Raw genomic sequence first — 23,831 nt, 5'->3', positions numbered from 1 at the left:
GTTGCAGATCACACCACTGCACTCCAGCCTGGGGGACAGAGAGAGACTCTGTCTCAAAAAAAAAAAAAAAACAGAATACCCACATTTGTTTGTCAGGTTATGGCATACAGAACCTGAACTGTCGCTGATACTAAATGTAATAGTCTAACTCCCCCTACCCATTTTTTGAGACAGGGTCTCCCTCTGTTGTCCAGGCTAGAGTGCAGTGGCATAATCATGGCTTACTGCAGCCTCGAACTCCTGGTCTCGAGCAATCCTCCCACCTCAGCCCACCAAGTAGCTAGGATCACAGATGCGCATCATGACATACTGCTTATCTTTTAATTTTTTGTAAAGACAAGGTCTCACTATGTTGCCCAGGCTGGTCCCAAACTCCTGGGCTTAAGCGATCCTCCCTCCTCAGCCTCCCAAAGTGCTGGGGTTACAGGCGTGAGCCACCCCGCCCGGCCTTGACTCCCCTTTTTGATGTTTAACTGCTTGTGATATTGTGATACAATAAGAAATATTATTTGGTTCCTTCCCTTGGTTCCTGAGGCAGAGCTTCTAAAACCTTTGTAGACGGGGGCACTAGGAGCATCTTTAGTTGTGATATTTGATCTTTGACTGTTTCCTGACACAGAGCTCCTAAGACCTCCGTAATGTCCTGAGTGATAGGAGCATCTTTTGTTCTAATGAGGTGACTCCTGGGGGGCTCCTGGGTAGCCTCAGGATGTGGGGGCTAATTACCAGGCGAACCAACCACATGATTAGAGGGTTAGAACGTTTACTCCTCCCCCTGACTTCCGGACAGGGGAGAGGGACTGACAAGTGCGTTCATCACCAATGATTCAGTACATCATGCCTATGAAATGAAGCCTCCAAAAAACCCAAAAAGGGCGGGGCGCGGTGGCTCACGCCTGTAATCCCAGCACTTTGGGAGGCCGAGGTGGGCAGATCACCTGAGGTCAGGCGTTTGAGACCAGCCTGGCCAACATGGTGAAACCCCATCTCTACTCTACTAAAAATTTTAAAAAATTAGCCAGGCATCGTGGGGCGTGCCTGTGGTCCCAGTTAGCTCAGAGGCTGAGGCACGAGAATTGCTTGAACTCAGGAGGCGAAGGTACAGTGAGCTAAGGTCGCGCCACTACACTCCAGCCTGGGCGACAGAGCAAGACTCTGTCTCAAAAAAACAAAACAAAACAAAACAAACAAAACAAAACAAAACGACAGCACTCGGAGAGCTTCAATGCTGAACATGTGGAGGTGCCGGGAGGGTGGTGTGCCCAGAGAGGGCATGGAAGCTCCACCCCTTCCCACAAAACTTGCCCCTTCGGCCTCGGCATCTGGCCATTCCTCTGCCTTTTTTGTAATGCCCCTTATAGTAAACTGGTAAACAGGCCGGACATGGTGGCTCACGCCTATAATCCCAGCACATTGGGAGGCTGAGGCGGGCGGATTACTTGAGGCCGGGAGTTCAAGACAAACCTGGCCAACATAGCAAAACCCCGTCTCTACTAAAAATACAAAAATTAGCCGGGCGTGGTAGAAGGTGCCTGTAATCCCAGCTACTTGGGAGGCTGAGGCAGGAGAATCGCTGGAGCCCAGGAGGTTGGTTGCAGTGAACCGAGATCACACCTCTGCACTCCAGCCTGGGCGACAGAGCAAGACTCCATCTCAAAAAAAAAAACACAAAAAAAGTGCTTTGTGTTAAGTATAGAGTGGTGTGAGAGTAGGAAACAGTTTGGTCTTATTTTATTTTTCAGAGACAGGGTCTGGTTCTGCCACCTGGTATGATCATAGCTCACTACAGCCCTGAACTCCTGGGTGCAAAGCATCCTCCCACCTCAGCCTCCCTAGTAGCTGGGACAAGTGCACACCATCATGCCTGGCTTTTTTTTTTTTTTTTTTTTTTTTTTGTAGAGAATGAGGATCTCACTGTGTTGCCCAGGCTGGTCTCAAACTCCTGACCTAAAGTGATCCTCTTGCCTCAGCCTCCCAAAGTACTGGGATTACAGCCATGAGCTACCACACGCTTCCTATTTATTATAAAAAAATTTTTTTGGCCAGGCATGGTGGCTCACACCTGTAATCCCAGCACTTTGGGAGGCCGAGGCAGGGGGATCACTTGAGGCCAGGAGTTCAAGACCAGCCTGGCCAACATGGCAAAACCCCATCTCTACTGAAAATACAAACATTAGCTGGGTGTGGCAGCACATGCCTGTAATCCCAGCTACTCGGGAGGCTGAGGCACGAGAATCACTTGAGACTGGTTGGCAGAGACTGCAGTGAGCCGAAATCATGCTGCTGCACTCCAGCCTGGGCAACACAGAGAGACTCTGTCTCCAAAACAAAAGTATTTTTTATAGAGAACGAGGTATCACTTTGTTGCCCAGGCTGGTCTCAAACTCCTGGTCTCAAGTGATCCTCTCACCTCAGCCTCCCACTGGGATTACATTCATGTCACTGTACCCGGCCTATTTTTTTTTTAATTTTTAATTTTTTTTTGTAGACAGGTTCTTGCGATGTTGTCCAGGCTGGTCTCAAACTCCTAGTCTCAAGCAATCCTCCCATCTCAGCCTCTCAAAGCACTGGGATTATAGGTGTAGGCCACTGTGCCTGGCCTTGTTTTATTTTTATTTTTATTTTTTTTTGGAGACAGTCTTGCTCTGTTGCCAGGCTGGAGTGCAATGGCGCGATCTCAGCTCACTGCAACCTCCGCCTCCAGGGTTCAAGTGATTCTCCTGCCTCAGCCTCCCCGGTAGCTGGGATTACAGGCACGCACCACCACGCCCAGCTAATTTTTGTATTTTTAATAGAGACGGAGTTTCACCACGTTGGCCAGATTGGTCTTGAACTCCTGACCTCAAGTGATCCACCCGCCTTGGCCTCTCAAAGTGTGGGATTCCAGCCATGAGCCACCACGCCCAGCCAAATCTTATACAGTGCTGAAGGCTTTTAAGTATCATTTTCCATCTTCCCCTGTGACTGACATCTGGGGAAGCTGATCAGAAGCCTCAGTGCTCCCTCCTTTGCCACCAATGGGAGCTTTAAACCACACAAGCCTGAGTGCACAAACCCTCATCCAGCCACACCCACCAACCACCACAAAAACCCCAAGCCAGCCTCCTTTGCCTGTTCTCCAAAGACATTTTATTATTTTTTTTTGAGATGGAGCCTCACTATCACCAGGCTGGAGCGCAGTCGTGTGATCTTGGCTCACTGCAACCTCCGCCTCCCGGATTCAAGCAATTCTCTCGGTTCCACTTCCAGAGTAGCTGGAATTACAGGTGCCCACCACCACGCCCGGGTAATTTTTGTATTTTTAGTAGAGATGGGGTTTCGCCATGTTGGCCAGGCTGGTCTCGACCTCAAATGATCTGCCCACATTGGCCTCCCAAAGTGCTGGGATTACAAGCATAAGCCACCACGATAGATCAGTTTTATTTATTATTATTTTTCTTTAAACGTCTAGTTCAGCAGAAAGTTTTAAAAAAATAGAGATAGGGTCTCTCTATATTGGCCAGGCTGGCCTTGAATTCCTGGCCTCAAGCAATCCATCAGCCTTGACCTTCCAAAGTACAGGGATTAGAGGTGTAAACCACCATGCCCGGCCCCAGATGGCATTTGTTTTTGTTTTTTGTGACAGAGTCTTGCACTGTCACCCAGATTGGAGTACAGTGGCTCGATCTTGGCTCACTGCAACCTCTGCCTCCCAGGTTCAAGCGATTCTCCTGCCTCAGAACTCCCAAGTAGCTGGGATTACAGGTGCGTACCACCACATCCGGCTAGTTTTTTGTATTTTTAGTAGAGACAGGGGTTTCACCATATTGGCCAGGCTGGTCTTGAACTCCTGACTTCAGGTGATCCCCCCGCCTCGGCCTCCCAAAGTGCTGGGATTAGAGTAGTTAGCCACCATGCCCAGCCTAGGATGTCATTTTTTGTTGTTCCCTTGATTGAGAGAGAGCTCTGCAGCAGGTTCTGGTGTGCTCCAGCTGGCCCTGCTGCGTAAAGCCACGTTATGTGGTATATCCCAGGGTACCACATATACCAACAGAAGATGTCATGGTGCTAAAGGTAACAATGGTAGGTGGAGTCTCTGGCGAGCACTAATAGAAAAGCTGCAGCTCTGGGCGCGGTGGCTCACGCCTGTTATCCAGCACTTTGGGAGGCTGAGATGAGAGAAAAGCTTGAGCCTAGGAGTTCAAGATCTGCCTGGGCAACATAGGAAAATCCCTTCCCTACAAAAAATACAAAAAATTAGCTGGGTGTGGTGGCATGTGCCTGCAGTCCCAGCTACTTGGGAGGCTGAGGTGAGAGGATCACCTAAACCCAGGAAGTGGAGGCTGCAGTGAGCCATGATTTTACCACTGCACTCCAGCCTGGGGGTTGGAGTGAGGCCCTGTCTCGAAAGAAAGACAGAAAGAGAAAAAAGCGGAAGGAGGGAAGGAAGGAAGGGAGGAATTAGGGAAGGCAGGAAGGCAGTGAGGGAGGGAGGGAAGGAAGGACAGAAGGAAGGGAGGAAGGGAGGGAGGGAGGATGGAAGGAAGGAAGGGAGGAGGGTAGAAGAGGGGAGGAAAGGAAAGGGAAAGAAAAGAAAGGCTGCTGCCACAGTGGAGATACCGAGGATTATAGAACAAAGCCCCATTCTTTAGCACATTTATGATTCAAATTGCAGCTCTTTGGCCGGGTGCGGTGGCTCACGCCTGTAATCCCAACACTTTGGCAGGCTGAGGCGGGCAGATCACGACGTCAGAAGATCGAGACCGTCCTGTCTAACAAGGTGAAACTCCGTCTCTACCTAAAAATACAAAAAATTAGCCGGGCAGGGAAGATATAGACCCCACCCCCTTTGGGAGGCATACCAAAGTCATATTGGAAATTGCATAGATACAGGGAAGGCATGATGGGGGAGTGGGGGGGGGGGGGTCCTTATTTTAACAACTTACTGCTGTTGTCTCTGTTTGCACAGCTGAGTCCACTCTAAGAACCGGCAGAAGACTCTTACCATCCTCATGGTCTAGGCCACCGTGCAGTTCTGAACTTCTGCTCCAACTAGTGCTGATACGTGTCAGCTGGACCCAGAAAATTTTTTTTCCTTACAGGCAGGGTCTCGCTCTGTGGCTGGAGTGCACTGGTGCCATCTCGGCTCACTGCAACCTCCGCCTCCCGGGTTCAAGTGATTCTCCTGGCTCAGCCTCCAGAGTAGCTGAGACTACAGTCGTGTGCCACCATGCCCAGCTAATTTTTGCACTTTTTTTTTTTTTTTTTTTTTTAAACTAGAGACAGGGTTTTGCCATGTTTACTAGGCTGGTCTCAAACTCCTGGCCTCAAGGGATCTACCCGCTTTGGCCTCTCAAACTCTTGGGATTACAGATGTGAGCCACTGCACCCAGCTTAGCTAATGTTTTTCTAATTTTTATGTATTTATTTTTTGAAATGGAGTCTCACTCTGTCACCCAGGCTGGAGAGGAGTGGCGCAGTCTCGGCTCATTGCAACCTCTGCCTCACGGGTTCAAGTGAGTCTCCTACCCTAGCCTCCCAAATAGCTGGGATTACAGGGACCCACCACCATGCTCCGTTATATTTAATTTTTCGAGAGGGAGTCTCACTGTCGCCCAGGCTGGAGTGCAGTGGCGCAACCTTGGCTCACCGCAACTTCTGCCTCGCGGGGTTCAAGCAATTCTCCTGCCTCAGTTTCCTAAGTGGATGGGACTACAGGCATGCAGCACCACACCCAACTAATTTGTATTTTTAGCAGAGATGAGATTTCCCCATGTTGGCCAGGAGAGTCTCAATCTCCTGACCTCCTGATCCACCCCACGTTGGCCTCCCAAAGTGCTGGTATTACAGACGTGAGCCACCGCGCCCGGCCTATTTTTAAATAGAGACGAAGTTTCACCAGTTGACCAGGTTGGTCTCCAACTCCTGACCTCAGATCATCCACCCACCTCACCATCCCAAAGTGCTAGGTTTACAGTAGTGAGCCACTGTGCCCAGCCTATTTCATGTTTTATTTTAAATTTTATTTATATTAATAGAGATTGGAGGGGATTCTTACTGTGTCCGGAATTCATGGGCTCTTTGTCTGACTTCAAGAATGAAGCCAGGGACCCTCACGGTGAATGTCACGGTTCTTAAAGGCGGTGTGGCCGGAGTTTGCTCCTTTTGATGTTGTGTTCGGAGTTTCATCCTTCTGGTGGGTTCGTGATCTCGCTAGCTCAGGAATGAACCTGGAGATTCTCGCGGGGAGCGTTACAAGTCTTAAGACGCCGCGTCTGGAGGCGTTCATTCTTCCTGGCGTGTACGCAGTCTCGGTGGCTTACAGGAGTGAAGCTGCAGACCTTTACTGTGAAAGCAGCCTAAACCCAAAGAGCAACACCACCACCACAAAAACAAAAACAAAAACAAAAACAAAACAAAACAAAACAGAACACACACACCGCCCCCAACACTACGGAATACAACCTCCGCACGTTGTTACTGCTACCTCGGCAGCCTGCTTTTATTCTCTTTTCTTGCCCCACTCACATCCTGCTGATTGGTCCATTTTACAGAGAGCCGATTGGTCTTTTTTACAGAGAGCTGATTGGTCCGTTTTGACAGGGTGCTGATTGGTGCGTTTACAATCCCTGAGTGAGACAAAAGTTCTCCACGTACCCACTGGATTAGCTAGATACAGAGTGCTGATTGGTCTATTTACAAACCCTGAGCTAGATGCAGAGTGCTGATTGATGCATTTACAAACCTTGAGCTGGATACAGAGTGCTGATTGGTGTATTCACAATCCCTTAGCTAGACATAAAGATTCTCCAAGTCCCCACCAGATTAGCTAGATACAGACTGCCCATTGGTGCATCCACAAACCCTGAGCTAGACACAGGGTGCTGATTGGTGTGTTTACAAACCTTGAGCTAGATACAGAGTGCTGATTGGTGTATTTACAATCCTTTAGCTAGACATAAAGTTTCTCCAAGTCCCCACTAGACTCAGGAACCCAGCTGGCTTCACCCAGTGGATCCCGCACTGGGGTCGCAGGTGGAGCTGCCTGCCAGTCCCGCGCTGTGTGCCTGCACTCCTCAGCCCTGGGGCGGTCAATGGAATCCGGCTTCGAGGAGCAGGGGACGGCACTCGTTGGGGAGGCTCAGGCCGCGCAGGAGCCCACAGTGCCGGTGGGCCGGCACTGCTGGGGTTCCCGGCACACCCTCCTTAGCTGCTAGCCCGGGTACTAAGCCCCTCACTGTCTGGGGTCCGCGGGGTCGGCAGACCGCTCCGAGTGCGGGGCCGCCAAGCCCACGCCCACCCAGAACTCTAGCTAGCCCGCAAGCGCTGCGCGCAGCCGGGGTTCCCGCCCGTGCCACTCCCTCCACACCTCCCCGCAGGCTGAGGGAGCCAGCTCTGGCCTCGGCCATCCCAGGAAGGGGCTCCCACAGTGCAGTGGAGGGCTGAAGGGCTCCTCAAGCACAGCCAGAGTGGGCGCCGAGGGCCAGGAGGTGCCAAGAGCCAGCCAGGGCTGCCAGGGCTGCCAGCACGCTGTCACCTCTCATCACCATGTTGGCCGGGTTGTACTTGAATTCCGGGCTTCAAGCAATCCTCCCGCTTTGGCCTCCCAAAGTGCTGAGATTACATGCATTCTTTTATTTATTTATTTGTTTATTTATTTTTGCAGTTGCAAGATTTAATAGAGTGAAAACAGAGCTGCCGCCGCCTTTTATTTTTTGTAGAGAGAGGGTCTCGCTCTGTTACCCAGCCTGGAGTGCGGTGGCACCATCATAGCTCACAGCAATATCTGGGTACACCACCACCCCCCGCCTCAGCACCTTGGCATGTTCACCAGCTCAGAAGCTCTCTGAATTCCATGTCCCTCGATTTTTTTTTTTTCTTATGGTGGCTTCATTTCCTGGGCAAGATTGGTTAAATCATTGGGGCATTTGTGATTAGCCCAACCTCAAGCCCTCTAATGACGTGATTGGGTCCCCTGGCAATCAGCATAACCTCAAATGTGGTTGAAAGGGGCTTGTTATGAGTAACAAAAGACACTAATTTCACCTTCATCTCCCTGGAGCTATTTCTTTTCTTTTCTTTTTTTTTTTTTTTTTTTTTTTTGTGAGACAGAGTCTTGCTCTGTGGCCCAATCTGGAACACAGTCTCAGCTCACTGCAGCCTCTGCCTCTTGGGTTAAAACGATTCTCCTGCCTCAACCTCCCGAGTAGCTGGGATTACAGGTGCATGCCACCATGCCCAGCTAATTTTTGTATTTTTAGTAAAGGCAGGGTTTCACCGTGTTGGCCAGGATAGTCTTGAACTCCTGACCTCAAGTGATTTGCTAGCTTCAGCCTTCCAAAGTGCTGAGATTACAGGCATGAGCCACTGCACCTGGCCCTCCCTGGAGCTATTGCAAGATCCTGGGACAAAAACCAAATTTATGATGAAAGATGATCCTATCGCTCTTATCACTTAGCAAATTACCCGTGTTTTAGGAGCTCTGGCCTGGAGTAAAGACCAAAATACATATTTCTTATTATATCACAAGATCACAGCAGCTTTTTCAAATGTTGATGGATTTCATAAAATCAGAAAATCATGTTCATTGCTATCACCACCCGTCACACCAGAAAAGTTTTCCAGTAATGGGAAACTGTGAAGCTCCCAGTGGCAGATATAAACCGTCTAAAATTCTAATCTTCTCTTGAAAGCTCAAATGTTATCATCGGCAGCAAATACACAGTTATTTTCCTTGAAGTGATAGTTTCAGTTTCTTCAGTTTTGAGAAAGTGTCTGCAAAGTCCCCAAATCTGAATTATCCCAGTTTGTCAGTCAGTCATTCTCTCAAGATGATGTCCTAGAAAGAAAGTGGCCAGTCCAGCCCCAAACATGAATAATCGCACCAGGCCCATCTCATCATTCAGACTATTTAAGACAGGTACTCACAGATATAGATCGAATAAAATTAAGAAATTTTACTGCTGATTGGGGTACATTCATTGTTTTTCTGTTGTTGTTTTTTTTTTTTTGAGACGGAGTCTCGCTCTGTCGCCCAGGCTGGAGTGCAGTGGCGCCATCTCGGCTCACTGCAAGCTCCGCCTCCCGGGTTCACGCCATTCTGCCTCAGCCTCCGGAGTAGCTCGGACTACAGGCGCCCACCACCACGCCCACCTAATTTTTTGTATTTTTAGTAGAGACGGGGTTTCACTGTGTTAGCCAGGATGGTTTCGATCTTCTGACATCGTGATCCGCCCGTCTCGGCCTCCCAAAGTGCTGGGATTACAGACGTGAGCCACCGCGCCCGGCTTTTTTTTTTTTTTTTTTTTTTTTTAATATGGAGTCTCGGTCGGGCACGGTGACTCACGTCTGTAATCCCAGCACTTTGGGAGACCGAGACGGGTGGATCACGATGTCAGAAGATCGAGACCATCCTGGCTAACACAGTGAAACCTCGTCTCTACTAAAAATGCAAAAAAATTAGCTGGGCGTGGTGGCGGGCGCCAGTAGTCCCGGCTACTTGGGAGGCTGAGGCAGGAAATGGCGTGAACCCGGGAGGCGGAGCTTGCAGTTAGGCGAGATCGTGCCACTGCACTCCAGCCTGGGCGACAGAGCGAGACTCCGTCTCAAAAAAAAAAAAAAAAAAAAAGATGGAGTCTCGCTCTGTCACCCAGGCTGGAATGCAATGGCACAATCTCGGCTCACTGGAACCTCCACCTCCCGGGTTCATGCAATTCTCCTGCCTCAGCCTCCCGAGTAACTGGGGTTACAGGCGCGCGTCACCATGCCCTGATAAGTTTTGTATTTTTAGTAGAGACGGGGTTTCACCATGTTGGCCAGGCTGGTCTTGAACTCCCGACCTCAGGTGATCCACCCGCCTCAACTTCCCAAAGTGCTGGCATTACAGGCGTGAGCCACCGTGCCCGGCCCATTTCAGTAATTATCTATTTTCACAGGAATGCAACTAATACAAGTATCACATAAAGTGCGTTATTTTAAAAACACTATCGCTCAGGAGAAGCTACGACCACTTTGGAAAACAGTTTGGTCCTCACTATATGATCCAGCAATTCTAGTTATTTAACCACTATTGCTTAAGTAACAGTGTTGGGCCTTCCTCTTCCTATATTGGTGGAGTAATAAGAACCAGAATTTGGCTGGGTGCAGTGGCTCACGCCTGTAATCCCAGCACTTTGGGAGGCCAAGGAGGGCGGATCACTGGAGGTCAGGAGTTCTAGACCAGCCTGGCCAACGTGGCGAAACCCCATCTCTACTAAAAATACAAAAATTAGCCGGGCGTGGTGGCACATGCCTGTAATCCCAGCTACTCAGGAGGCTGAGACAGGAGAATTGCTTGAACGTGGGAAGTGGAGGTTACAGTGAGCCAAGATTGTGCCATTGCACTCCAGCCTGGGCGACAGAGCAAGACTCTGTCTAAACAAAAATAAAAAAAAAAAAATGGGCAAAATATTTGAATACACATTTCTTAAAAGAAGACATACAAATGACCAACAGGTTTAAGAAAAGGTATGCAGCATCATCGATCACCAGAGAAATGCAAATCAAAACTACAATGAGAGATCATCTGACCACAGTTAAAATGGCTTCTATCCAAAGACAGGTAATAACAAACGCTGGCGAGGTTGTGGAGAAAACGGAGCCTTCAGACACTGTTAGTAGAAATGTAACTTAGTACAACCAGCATGGAGAATAGTTTGAAGGTTCCTCAAAAAACTAAACGTAGAGCTACCATAAGATCCAGTAATCGCAATGCTGGGTATATACCCAAAAGAAAGGAAATCAGTATATCAAAGAGATATCTTCGTTTCCATATTTATTGCAGTGCTATTTACAATAGTCAAGATTTGGAAGCAACCTAAGTGTTCATCAACGATCAGTGGATAAAGAAAATGTGCTGCATATACACAATGGAGTACTATTCAGTCATGAAAAAGATTGAGATCCTGTCATTTGCAACAACATGGATGGAACTGAAGATTATTATGTTAAGTGAAATAAGCCAGGCACATCCCAGCTACTCGGGACGCTGAGGCAGGAGAATGGCGTCAACCTGGAAGGCGGAGCTTGCAGTGAGCCGAGATCACCCCACTGCACTCCAGCCTGGGCGACAGAGCGAGACTAACACTGAATGTTCTCACTTATTGGTGGGACCTAAAAATCAAAACAATTGACCTTATGGGCATAGAGAGTAGAAGGATAGTTATCACAGGCTGGGAAGGGTAGTGCGAGGATGGGTGGGGGAGGTGGGGATGGTTAAAGGGTACAAAAAAATAGAAAGAATGAATAAGACCTACTATTTGAAAGCACAACTGGGTGACTATAGTCAATAATAACTTTTTTTTTGAGGCGTAGTCTTGCTCTGACACCCAGGCTGGAGTGCAGTGGTGCAATCTCGGCTCCCTGCAACCTCCGCCTCCCTGTTTCAAGTAATTCTCCTGCCTCAGCCTCCCAAGTAGCTGGGATTACAGACACATGCCACCACGTGGCTAATTTTTGTATTTTTAGTAGAGACAGGATTTCACCACGTTCGCCAGGCTGGTCTCGAACTCCCGACCTCAGGTGATCTACCCATCTCAGCCTCCCAAAATGCTGGGATTACAGGCATGAGCCACCATGCCCAGCCTCTTTTAGTTATTTTTAAAGGTACAATTCGGCCGGGCACGGTGGCTCATGCCTGTAACCCCAGTACTCACTATGTTGCTCTCATCAAGATCAAGAGACTCCATCTCTACCAAAAATACAAAAATTAACTAGGTGTGGTGGTGCGTGCCTCTGGTCCCAGCTACTTGAGAGGCCTAGGTGGGAGGATTACTTGAGCCCGGGAGGGTGAGGATGTGGTGAGTCGAGACTGCACCACTGCACTCCAGACTGGGCAACAGAATGAGACCATGTCTCAAAAAAAAAAAGAAAGAAAAGAAAACGGTGGCATAAGACAGCCTTGGAAAATAAAAAATAAAAAACAAAATTGAAAAAGGAAATGAAAAGTAAGCCAGAGACGAAGAGGAAATGTATGCAATACTAAAATCTTATATCCATACTATAGAAAGATCTCTTACAAGTCAACTGAGAAGGCAAAAAAAAAAAAAATCCCATTTTTAAAACGGGATTTAAAAAATTTGAACAGAAATTTCACAAAAGAAAATATACAAAAGGCCAGGTCTGGGCACAGCGGCTCACACTTGTAATCCTAGTGCTTTAGGAGGTCAAGGTGGGAGGATCACTTGAGGCCAGAAGTTCAAGACCAGCCTGGGCAACATAGCGAGACCCCATCTCTAAAAAAAAAAAAAATCATATAAATTAGCCAGGAGTGGTGGCATGTGCCTGTAGGCCCAGCTACTAAGGAGGCTGAGGTGGGAGGATCGCTTGAGCCTATGAATTCAAGGCTGCAGTGAGCTATGATCATGCCGCTGCCGTCCAGCCTAGACAATGCTGTGTCTTAAAAAAAAAAAAAAAAAAAAAAAAGGAAGATCTTCAAAAGGCCAATTAGCACAAGAAAAGATGCTCAACATATTAGCCACCAGGGAAATGCAAATCAAAACCACAGTGATAGACCATTACGTGTCCATTACAACAGCTGAAATTAAAGACTAGTGATACCAAGAATGGCAACCGGACCTCTCCTTCAGTGCCAGTGGGAAAGTAAAATGATGTACCAGTTTGGGAAACAGTTGGGTTCTTACTATATGATTTAGCAATTCCACACTTAGAGAATGAACATGTATTTACCCAACAACTTTTACACGAATGTGCATAGCAGTTTTATTCATAATTGCCCCAAAATAAAAGAAACTCAATGTGCACCGGCTGGTGAATGGATGAATGAATTGTGTCATATCCTTGCGGTCGAATACTACTCAGCAGTAAAAAGGAATGAACTACTGATACATGTAACATAGAAGAATCTCAGAAACATGCGGAGGCCAGGCACGGGGGCTCACACCTGTAATCCCAGCACTTTGGGAGGCTGAGGTGGGAGAATCACTTGAGCTCAGGAGGTCGAGACCAGACTGGGCAACATAGCAAGACCTCGTCCCTATTAAAAATCAAAACAATGCCGGGCACGGTGGCTCACGCCTGTAATCCCAGCACTTTGGGAGGCCGAGGCGGGTGGATCACAAGGTCAGGAGATCAAGACCATCCTGGCTAACACGGTGAAACCCCATCTCTACTAAAAATACAAAAAATTAGCTGGGTGAGGTGGTGGGCGCCTGTGGTCCCAGCTACTCAGGAGGCTGAGGCAGGAGAACGGCGTGAACCCAGGGGGCGGAGCCTGCAGTGAGCCAGGATCGCGCCACTGTACTCCAGCCTGGGCGACAGAGCGAGACTCCGTCTCAAAAAAAAAAAAAATCAAAAAAATTATCCAGGCATGGTGATGCATGCCTGTAGTCTCAGCTCCTCAGTAGGCTGAGGCAGGAAGATGGCTTCAGTCTGGGAGACCAAGGCTGCAGTGAGCTAAGATCATACCACTGCACTCCAGCCTGGGCAACAGAGTGAGACCCTGTCTCAAAAAACAAAAAACATGCTGAGCAAAAGAAACCAGACACAAGAGTACATGCCATATGATCCCATGTATGTGAAACTACAGAAAGATAAATTCTAGTCTAAAATGAGATAAAGGGCTGGGTGCGGTAGCTCACGCCTGTAAACCCAGCACTTTGGGAGGCCAAGGCAGGCGGATCACCTGAGGTCAGGAGTTCGAGACCAGCCTGGCCAACTTTAGTTGGCCATCTTTTTAGTAGAGATGGCAAAACCTCATCTCTACTAAAAATACAAAAATTAGCTGGACATGGTGGTGGATGTCTGTAATCCCAGCGACTCGAGAGGATGAGGCAAGAGAATCGCTTGGACCTGGGAGGCGGAGGTTGCAGTGAGCCAAAATCACGCCACTGCACTCCAGCCTGGGCGACAGAGTGAGACTCCATAACAAAAATAAAATAAAATAAAATAAAAATACAAAGAATTAGCTGGGTGTGGTGGGGGGGGTGGGGCCTGTAATCCCAGCTACTCAGGAGGCTGAGGCAGAAGAATCCCTTGAACCCGGGAGGCAGAGGTTGCGGTGAGCCGAGATTGCACCAGTGCACTCCAGCCTGGGTGACAGAGCAAGACTCCATCTCAAAGTAAATAAATAAGTGACAAAAAGCAAGTGCCCAAAAGCAGGTGGTTGCCTAGCGCCAGGGATGAGGGTTATGGATAGACTGGAAGGAACAGGAGGGAATAGTTCGGGGTGATGGAAATGATCTCTATCTTGATTGTGGGGGGGTTACGAGGGTGTATAAATTTGTCAAAACTGATAGAAAGGTACACTTAAACGGGGTGCCTTGTACCACGTATAAATTACACCTCAGTAACATTGATTTTTTTTTTTTTTTACAAGTAATGGGCCAAAATGGCAGGAAATTACTGCTTCTGAAAGCAGACTGAGTTCGGGAATAATGTCCTCTATGACAACACCAGCACACCTTCATGTAGATACGGCTGATGACAGTTCTTGGGAACAAAATGATGATGGACACATTGTGAATAATGGCAGTCCTCCACTACTGTCAATGATTTCACAGGTCAGATGCACATTAAACTAACTGTAACCAGAAAATGCAATGAAGCTGTGCCGTGATGACTCATGGGGTGGGGGAGTTACAGCCTCGGCTCTCTGGCAGGCTCACGGGGTGAGTGCAGGTTGCACGCCTTTGGCCGTAACTGCATGGAATTACAGCCAGCACGGATGATACGGATTTTCATAGACAGAACTTCCATGCTTCTTCCCAGGAAAACAGCAAAACATCACTTGTTGACAATAGTTTAGTCTGCAGGTAGCTATCTTGCCCTTTCTGATTCTTGGTGCTGGTTAACATTAAGACAAAGAAAACAGGCCGGGCGTGGTGGCTCACACCTGTAATCCCAGCACTTTGGGAGGCCAAGGCGGGTGGATCACCTGAGGTCGGGAGTTCGAGATCAGCCTGAATAACATTGAGAAACCCCGTCTCTACTAAAAATACAAAATTAGCTGGGAGTGGTGGCACATGCCTGTAATCCCAGCTACTCGGGAGGCCGAGGCAGGAGAATTGCTTGAACCTGGGAGGCAGAGGTTGCAGTGAGCCAAGATCACACCATTGCACTCCAGCCTGGGAAACAAGAGCAAAACTCCATCTCAAACAAACAAACAAACAGACAAAAATAGGCCAGGTGCGGTGTGGCTCAAGCCTATAATCTCAGCACTTTGGGAGGCCGAGGCAGGAGGATCACTTGAGGCCAGGAGTTTGAGCCCAGCCTGAGAAACACAGCGAGACCCCATCTATACAAAAAAATTAAAAAATTAGTTGGGCGTGGTGGCACACACCTGTAGTCCCAGCTACTCAGGAGGCAGGGGTGGGAGGGTCACTTGAGCCTGGGAGGTCAAGGCTGCAGTGAACTATGATTGACTGAGTCACTGCACTCTAGCCTCGGTGACAGAGTGAGACCCCAACCCCACCCCACCCTCCTCCAAAAAAAAACAGGGCCAGGCACCGTGGCTCACGCCTGTGATGCCAACACTTTGGAAGGCCGAAGCAGGCAGATCACCTGAGGTCAGGAGTTCAAGACTAGCTTGGCCAACATGGTGAAACCCTGCCTCTACTGAAAATACAAAAATTAGGCGGATGTGGTGGCGGGCACCTGTAATCTCAGCTACTTGGGCTGAGACTCGAGAATCACTTGAATCCGGGAGGCAGAGGTTGCAGTGAGCCAAGATCATGCCATTGCACTCCAGCATGGGCGACAAGAGTGAAACTCTGTCTCCAAAAAAAAAAAAAAAAAAAAAAAAGGCCAGAGGCTTCAAAAGTAACCAGAATGATTCCAGTTCAAAAGTAACCAGAATGATTCCAGACAACCTAGAAGGAGGGAGTAGCTTCCTCTTGCCGTCACTGGGAGAAATGCAGAGATACGATAGTTGTCTTTATGACTCCGAAAATGCTTAAGACAAGAACACCATGTAAACAAATAACTCCTATGAGAGCTTCTCAATTCACACATGATCCCATTTCATCCTTGCAAGAACACCGGGCAATAGATAATATCTTAAAATTCCAATTTTACAAATAAAAAATTCCCCGCCAGACGTGGCAGTTCACATCTGCCATCCCACCACTTTAGGAGGGCAAGACGGAAGGATCACTTGGAGCCAGGAGTTCGAGACCACCCTGGGCAACAAAGCGAGACTCTGTTTCTATAATTTTTTTTTTTTTTGAGGCGAAATCTTGCTGTGTTACCCAGGCTGGGGTGCAGTGGCGCAATCTCGGCTCACTGCAACCTCTGCCTCCTGGGTTAAAGTGATTCTCCTGCCTCAGCCTCCTGTGTAGCTGGGACTAGAGGCATGTGTCACCACACCTGGCTATCTATTAATGTTTTTTAAAATTAAACTTCAAAATAAAGGCCTAGCATGGTGGCTTACACCTGTAATCCCAGCACTTTGGGCTGAGACAGGCAGATCACCTGAGGTGAGGAGTTTGAGACCAGCATGGCCAACATGGTGAAACCGCGTCTCTACAAAAAATATTTTAAAAATTAGCCAGGTGTGGTGGTGGGTGCCTGTAGTCCCAGCTACTCGGGAGACTGAGCCAGGAGAATCGCTTGAACCTGGGAGGCAGAGGTTGCAGTGAGGCAAGATCGTGCCACTGCACTCCAGCCTGGGCGACGGAAGGAGACCCCGTCTCAAAAATAAATAAATAAAGACAAAAATAAAGTCTCTCTTCTCATTGCCATCGTGTCTGAGTCAGAGTCTCCAAAAAGCCTGAACAAATAAAAAATTCCAGACTCAGGCCAGGTGCAGTGGCTCATGCCTGTAATTCCAGCACTTTGGGAGGCCAAGACGGGTGGATCACGACGTCAGGAGATCGAGACCATCCTGGCTAACACGGCGAAACCCCGTCTCTACTAAAAATACAAAAAAAAATTAGCTCTTGGTGGCGGGTGCCTGTAGTCCCAGCTACTCGGGAGGCTGAGGCAGGAGAATGGCGTGAACCCGGGAGGCAGAGCTTGCAGTGAACCAAGATCGCGCCACCGCACTCCAGACTGGGTGGCACAGCAAGACTTCATCTCAAAAAAAAAAAAAAAAAAAAGCTAGACTCAGAGAGGTTACTCGATCGCACCTGCCTTGGGTGTGACACCAACCACAGAGGGGTTCAGTGGTCCGGAAAGAACCTTGCATTCCTGCTAAGATCACTGAGCTCTCCTTCCAATACTGCTTTCTTCCAACATCTCAAAGGGCTTATGAGGACCATCCTAAGAAGAAGGCTGTAACTGACAGCGATTATCCACCTCCCCCAAGAGGACCAGCATGGAGGATAAGCTCATCAAGGCCAATGCCTTTGTTTTACCTTCCAGGTGATTCCAGGATCTCATCTCAGGTAAGTGTCTATCTTAAGCTCTCTCTCCTGTTCACCCTCTAATGTCTCCCATGCACTGCACCCTCTAACTCAGGGCCTGACATCTGTAAGATCCCTAGATCCTCGTCCTGTTCTGTAAGCAGCCCTTCAATTTCTACTTCACTGAAACATGACTATTCCCTCAGGACACTGCTTCCCCAAAGCACTATGAGTAGCGGTCTTTTTCTGTCCCATGCATGCCCCCATAAGCCACACTCTACTGTCTTAGAGAGGGAACACTCATTGCCGCATCAAGACTGTTGTTCCTCTCATTTCCCTGTTTTGTTTTTGTTTGCTTCTTTTGAGACAGGCTGTTGTTCTGTCATCCAGGCTGGAGTGCAGCAGTGCAATCATAGCTCACAGCAGCCTCGGACTCCTGGGCTCAAACAATCCTCTGGCCAGGTGCGGTGGCTCGCTCCTGTAATTCCAGCACTTTGGGAGGCCGAGGTGGTAGATTACCTGAGGTCAGGAGTTCAAGACCAGCCTGGCCAACATGGTGAAACCCTGTCTCTACTGAAAATACGAAAATTAGCCGGGCATGGTGGCACATGCTTGTAATCCCAGCTACTCAGAAGGCTGAGGCAGGAGAATCGCTTGAGCCCAGGAGGTGGAGGTTGCAGTGAGCCAAGATCGTGCCACCGCACTCCAGCCTGGCTGACAGAGTGAGACTCTGTCCAAAAAAACAAAACAAACAAAAGAAAACAAAACAAAACAAAAAAATCCTCCCACCTCAGTCTCCTGAGTGGTGGGACTATAGGTGCGCACCACCATGCCCGGCTAATTTTTATTTTTGTAAAGATGGGGTCTTACTCTATTGCCCAGGATCGTCTCAAACTCCTGGCTTCAAGCCATCCTCCCACCTCCATTTCCCAAAGCGTTTGGATTCCAGGTATAAGCCACTATGCCCAGTCCAGACTCATTTATCTAATTACTGACTTGATATCTCTACTTGAAGGTGTACTTGGCAATTTTTTTTTTTTTTTTGAGACACAGTCTCACTCTGTTACCCAGGCTGAAGTGCAGTGGCATGATCACTGCACTACAACCTCCCCCTCCTGGGTTCAAGCAATTCTTGTGCCTCGGCCTCCCGAGTAGCTCGGATTACAGGCACGCGCCACCATGCCCAGCTAATTTTTGTATTTTTAGTAGAGATGGGGTTTCACCATGGTGGCCAGGCTGGTCTCGAACTCCTGACCTCAAGTGATCTGCCTGCCTCGGCCTCCCAATGTGCTGGGATTACAGGCGTGAATCACCACGCCTGGCCAGCAATTATTTTAAGAGTTGGGGTCTTGCTATTTTGCTAAGGCTGGTCTTGAACTCCTGGCCTCAAGCGATCCTCCTGCCTTGGCCTCCCAAAGCGCGGGGATTATGGACATGAGCCACTGTGCCCAGCAGGAGCAGTATTTTAGTCAGTTATTCACTTGCTCACTAAAACCTAAACTTCCTGAGGCCAGGAACACATTTTACTTTTTTTTTTTCGAGATGGAGGGTTGCTCTGTTGCCCAGGCTGGAGTGCAGGGGCGCCATGTTGGCTCACTACAACCTCTGCCTCCCAGGTTCAAGTGATTTTCCTGTCTCAGCCTCCTGAGTAGCTGGGATTACAGGCATCTGCCACCATGCCTGGCTAATTTTTTTATTTTTGGTAGAGACGGGGTTTCAACATGTTGGCCAGGCTGGTCTCCAACGTCTGACCTCAAGTGATCCACCCGCCTTGGCCTCCCAAAGTGCTGGGATTACAGGCGTGAGCCACTGTGCCCAGCCATGGGACCCACTTTACTCTTAATTTCCCCAATTCCTAGAACAGTGTGTGGCCCACAGGAAATCCGCAGAATATATCTGCAGAATGAATGAATGACTTGCCAAAGGAATTAGGGCAAATCAGTAGATATCGAGTAAACATCCACAACCACCTGCCCCATACCCTTTTCAGCTCTGGGGAGATGGTGGCTCCTTGTGGGGTCGGATATGGGGGTCTCCTTTCCTTTCATCCTCCTGCCTCGTGGGGGAGTCAAGTCTCCGCAGGCGGAGAGCCCGGATTCAGGCGCGGCTAGGCGGCCCTCTCTATGGTGAGCCCCCGGGTCCCTCCTCCGCAGTACCCGGAGTGCCTCTATGGTTCTTCCTGTCCTTAGTCGGGAGGGGGCGCTGTGCGCAGGCGCGAGGTGACGCCGCGGCAGGGCCGGAAGGAGTGCAGCGGCTGCCACGGAGCTCGCAGCTGCGGCTTTCTGAGGAGTAAGCGGCGCGGTAGCGAAGGCCGCCGAACCCGCCTGGCTAGCCGGCGATTTGAGTGACGAGTGAGTGTCGGCTGCGGGGCGCGCTCGAGCTCCTGGGCGGGTCTGTGAGGCGACGCGGCCTCTCTGGGGGGCGCCTCTGTGGAGCTCCGGGGGTGGGGGCGGGGGCGTGGGCCGTGAGGGCCGCCGAGCTGAGGGGCGCGGGCCGAGGCCCGGGCGGGATCCGGCCAAGGGGCTGGGCTGGGCGTCTCGAGCCCGGTGCGGTGGCGAGGCTGGAGCGACAAAGGCGCTGAGCGGCCGGGCGGCCCCCTCCCGCCACTTCGCGAAGTTTCGCGGGCCGGCCCCTCGGGTCTGCTGCGCGAGGGCGACAGCCCGGGAGACCGCGCTTCCCTCCCCCGGGCCCGAGGCCGCCGCGGAGGCGGTGTCCGTGCACCCGAGCGCGGCCTGGAGGAGTGGCGGGAGGCGGCCCGTGCCTGTGAACCCCAGCCCAGGCGGGCGGCGTTTTCCCTCGTCTCCCCTCACATCTGGAGCGCGTGTTCCGCGAAAGTTGGCGACTGTCACCAGGCACTCGCGAGGGCGCCGCAAGTGCGTCAAACCCTTCTGCAGGGCGCTGGGGGCTGGCCCGGCTCGGGTGTCCGGGCGCTGGGCAGCGAGCGAGGCCGCTGTCCCCGCGTCGAGGTGGCTCTGCTCCCGGTGGAACGGGACCAGGGATCCAAGACTCTGGGCCACTTGCAACCAACCCTGGAGCGTGCGCGGCGTGCGGGTTACAGAAATTTCTGACAAATCCGCCAGGGCTCTGTAAATCCCTAAGGGCCTGGGTAGCAGTTGTCCTAGGTACTTTGATCGTGCAAAGAGAACGTTCTTTTTTCTTTTACTTTTTTTTTTTTTTTTTCCTTTTCTGTGAGACGGAGTCTTGCTCGGTAGCCCAGGCTGGAGTGCAGTGGCGCGATCCCGGCTCACTGCAAGCTCTGCCTCCCGGGTTCAAGCGATTCTCCTGCCTCAGCCTCACAAGGATTGCCTCAGCTGGGATTACAGGCATTTGCCACCACGTCCAGCTAATTTTTGTATTTTTAGTAGAGACGGGGTTTCTCCGTGTTGGCCAGGCTGGTCTCTAACTTCTGACCTCAGGTGATCCCTCCACCTCGGCCTCCCAAAGTGCTACACAGTCTTTTCAAAAGACGTTTCAGATATGTTCTCTGGGACCCTCGGGCCCTTCAATAAGAAGCGCCCTGGCTGAAAACCCACACGTTCACCTACAGAAGAAGCACTGTGACGTAGAGGGTGAGCAGAGCAGAGGGCCTCACAGTGGCCCTCACACACACCTGGCTCCAGCTTGGCCAGGTCGTTTTGCCCTGGTGGGCCTGTGCCTCACCTCAAAAATGGGGTTTCTTCCCTTATGAGGAAGACCCATGAATTAATAACGGAATTGCCAGGAATGCTAAAAACTATCTAAATGCCATGTATTGTTTTCAAGCTGTTACTCCTGGAAGGGGCTGGGTTGGCATTGTTTTAGAGGTTAGGAGCCAAACATCAGCTCATCTATTCTCCAGCTGTTGTTTGTCCTCCAGCTTCCTGCAATAGTCAGGCACAGGGTCTTATAAAAATGGCTTTGTGCTGTTGTATGTTTCGGTGGGTAATAGTTAGGCACCCTAATATATATCACCTTTGTTTACTGAATGGGATGTAGGTGGGGGACCAGAGCATATCCGCGTCACTCGGAAACAGTGGCGTTTTAAATGTAGTATGTCCCGTCAGCTCCTCTCTGCCCCACCCACTCCAGCCCATTCATTGAGCATTTTTTTTTTTTGAGAGGGAGTCTGGCTGTATTGCCCAGGCTAAAGTGCAGTGGTGCTGTCTCTGCCCACTGCAACCTCCACCTGCCAGCTTCAAGTGATTCTCCTGCCTCAGCCTCCCGAGTAGCTGGGATTACAGGCGCGCACCACCACGCTCGGCTTTTTTTTTTTTTTTTTTTTTAAGAGACGGAGTCTAGCTGTGCTGCCCAACTCCTGGGTTTAAGTGACTCTCAGCCTCCCAAAGCACAAGAATTACAGGCTTTAGCCACCGTGCTCTGCCAGAACATTCTTTACGCGCTGAGAAGGGAGAGAAGCGGGAAGATTCTATGAAACATCTCAATTTAGTCTGCTTGCTTTAAGGAAGAAGGCTAATAAATGGCCTGGCTTTGCCTTGGTTTTGTACTTCATAATTTATTGCGCCTGGGATGTGGGGAGTAGTGGTGGATTTGAGTAAATAAATGCCTGGAGAGTCTGGGCCAGATTTTGGACCCCCTGGCAAACCTAATTCGAGGTTTTAGATTTTTACCCTGATTAGAGCAGCAGCAGCTAATAAAAGAGAACTCCTGAAGCCCCTGTGGAGAAATCTGATAAAGAAGGGTTAGGTGTGAGTGAGGCAGATTGAAAGTTGATGAATAGGATAGTTGAGAGAGCTGGTATTTGCTGACTCTACTACCAGCTACTATTTAATGTGTTTACAAAATTCTAGGCATTGCTATATTCTAGCTCTTTAGAGACTTAATTCATTCTCATACCTGATGTCATCATTATATTTGCATTATTGTTAAAGATAATAGAACATAGCCGGGAATGGTGTGGCTCACGCCCGTAATCCCAGCACTTTGGGAGGCCGAGGCGGGCAGATCACCTGAGGTCAGGAGTTCGAGACCAGCCTGGCCAACATGGTGAAACCTCGTCTCTACTAAAAATACAAAAATTAGCCAGGTGTGATGGCATGCGCCTGTAATCCCAGCTACTCGGGAGGCTGAGGCAGGAGAATCACATGAACCCGGGAGGCGGAGGTTGCAGTGATCCGAGATTGTGCCACTGCACTCCAGCCTGGGTGACAGAGCGAGACTCTGTCTCAAAAATAATAATAATTTTAAAAAAAGAAACTGAGGTGCTGAAAAATATCTAGTCCCAAAACTTGTAAGGGTCAGCGTGGAACTTGAACTCAGTTTGGACCCAGAGTTCATGCCACTAATTATCCTTCTATAATTAGTGAGTGCTATTTATTCTGAAAGTACATCTACTATTGAAGATCATCTACTATGTGCCATCCGATATGCTATGTCCTGGGGCTTTGGGATCAAGTGACACTTTGGTTCTGCCTTCTTGGAACTTAAGTTTTAGCAGAGGAGACCAAAATTACACATAGTTTCCTAAATAAGTATATTAAAGTATTGTTGTAAGTACTTTGAAGAAATGAGGTACGTTGTGTGATTGAACCAGGGAGGAACATCTAGGGGATAATCAGGAACAATTTTTCTCTGAGGAGAAAGCAAAGAACCGAACAATGAATAGAGTTAATTTGGTCCAAGAGGCAGTGAAAAAGAGTAGGTTAGCTGGGGAAGAGCCTGCAGTGGAAGGAAGGAGCAAGTCATGGAACTGAACCATTGTTACTACTGAATGGTGAATGCGGGGGGGGGGGGGGAAGGTATGAGGTAAGGCCCGCTATGTCAGCAAGGTCAGGTGATGGTAGCGTTTTGTAGGCCATGGTAAGGATTTCGGTTTCACCATGGTGAGATTTGTGGTTTAAAAGAAATAACTCAAATGCCTTATGAAAACATGTCAAGGGATGGAGCCTGCAAGGCAGTACTTGGGCTAGAAGCAGAAGCGTGTCCTTTGGTCACAGAAGATTCAGTTCTAAAAAGATCGTTGAAAACGTTGATTTTACCCTCCACACATGAGGATGTACTTACTTATCTGTCCTAGTTTCTAAACTAATTTTCATTGGACAGTTGAAGAAAATCTTGATGTTTTATGTTAAACTATTTAGCCCGCCCACTGAAGATTTTGAGTTTAATTTTTGATTTAAAACCTTTCCTATTGTAAAAATACACCGATAATAGGATTCTTAGAGCTGTTAAACTCTAGACTAATTGTTTGCATATTTATATCCATAATGATGGATGTTATTTTACCATAGTTATTTTGTCCACATATTAAAGTTAACACAATTTTCGTTTTCTTTCTCTGAACTCATCATCTGCTTTGTTGTTCCTTAATAGCATCACCATCCTGTGGTCACCTGATCTCAGCGTCTAGGTCAACTTTGATTCCTTTCTTCTTGCCCCGATGGCCAGTGACATACACAGATCCCATCGACTCTAACTCTGCAGTCAGTGTCTTATATTCTTCTCCTCCCCCTAGGTACTGTTGGCTCTTGTTTCCTGGCACCGGTTGTCTCCTACAGGCCATCTTACACTTTTGCA

The 23,831-nt window shown here is 49.1% G+C and overlaps 1 protein-coding gene across 2 annotated transcripts in view; it reads left to right on the top strand.

Annotated features, from left to right (window-relative positions):
- The first annotated feature begins 19,467 nt into the window (after window positions 1–19,467).
- The window catches only part of RNF216 (ring finger protein 216), a 164,238-nt gene continuing 159,874 nt past the window's right edge, over window positions 19,468–23,831 (top strand). The window contains exon 1 of one of the 2 annotated variants that reach the window (XM_031013013.2): window positions 19,468–19,669. The gene's annotated coding sequence lies outside the window, so the exon portion shown is untranslated. The remainder of the gene's footprint in view (window positions 19,670–23,831) is intronic. The other variant, XM_031013012.2, reaches the window with a different exon arrangement.

The sequence above is a fragment of the Gorilla gorilla genome, chromosome 6, assembly GCF_029281585.2.
Source record: "Gorilla gorilla gorilla isolate KB3781 chromosome 6, NHGRI_mGorGor1-v2.1_pri, whole genome shotgun sequence".
Taxonomy (NCBI): domain Eukaryota; kingdom Metazoa; phylum Chordata; class Mammalia; order Primates; family Hominidae; genus Gorilla; species Gorilla gorilla.
Note: the sequence above shows the minus strand (reverse complement) of the source record. Positions and strands in the feature narration are given on the sequence as shown.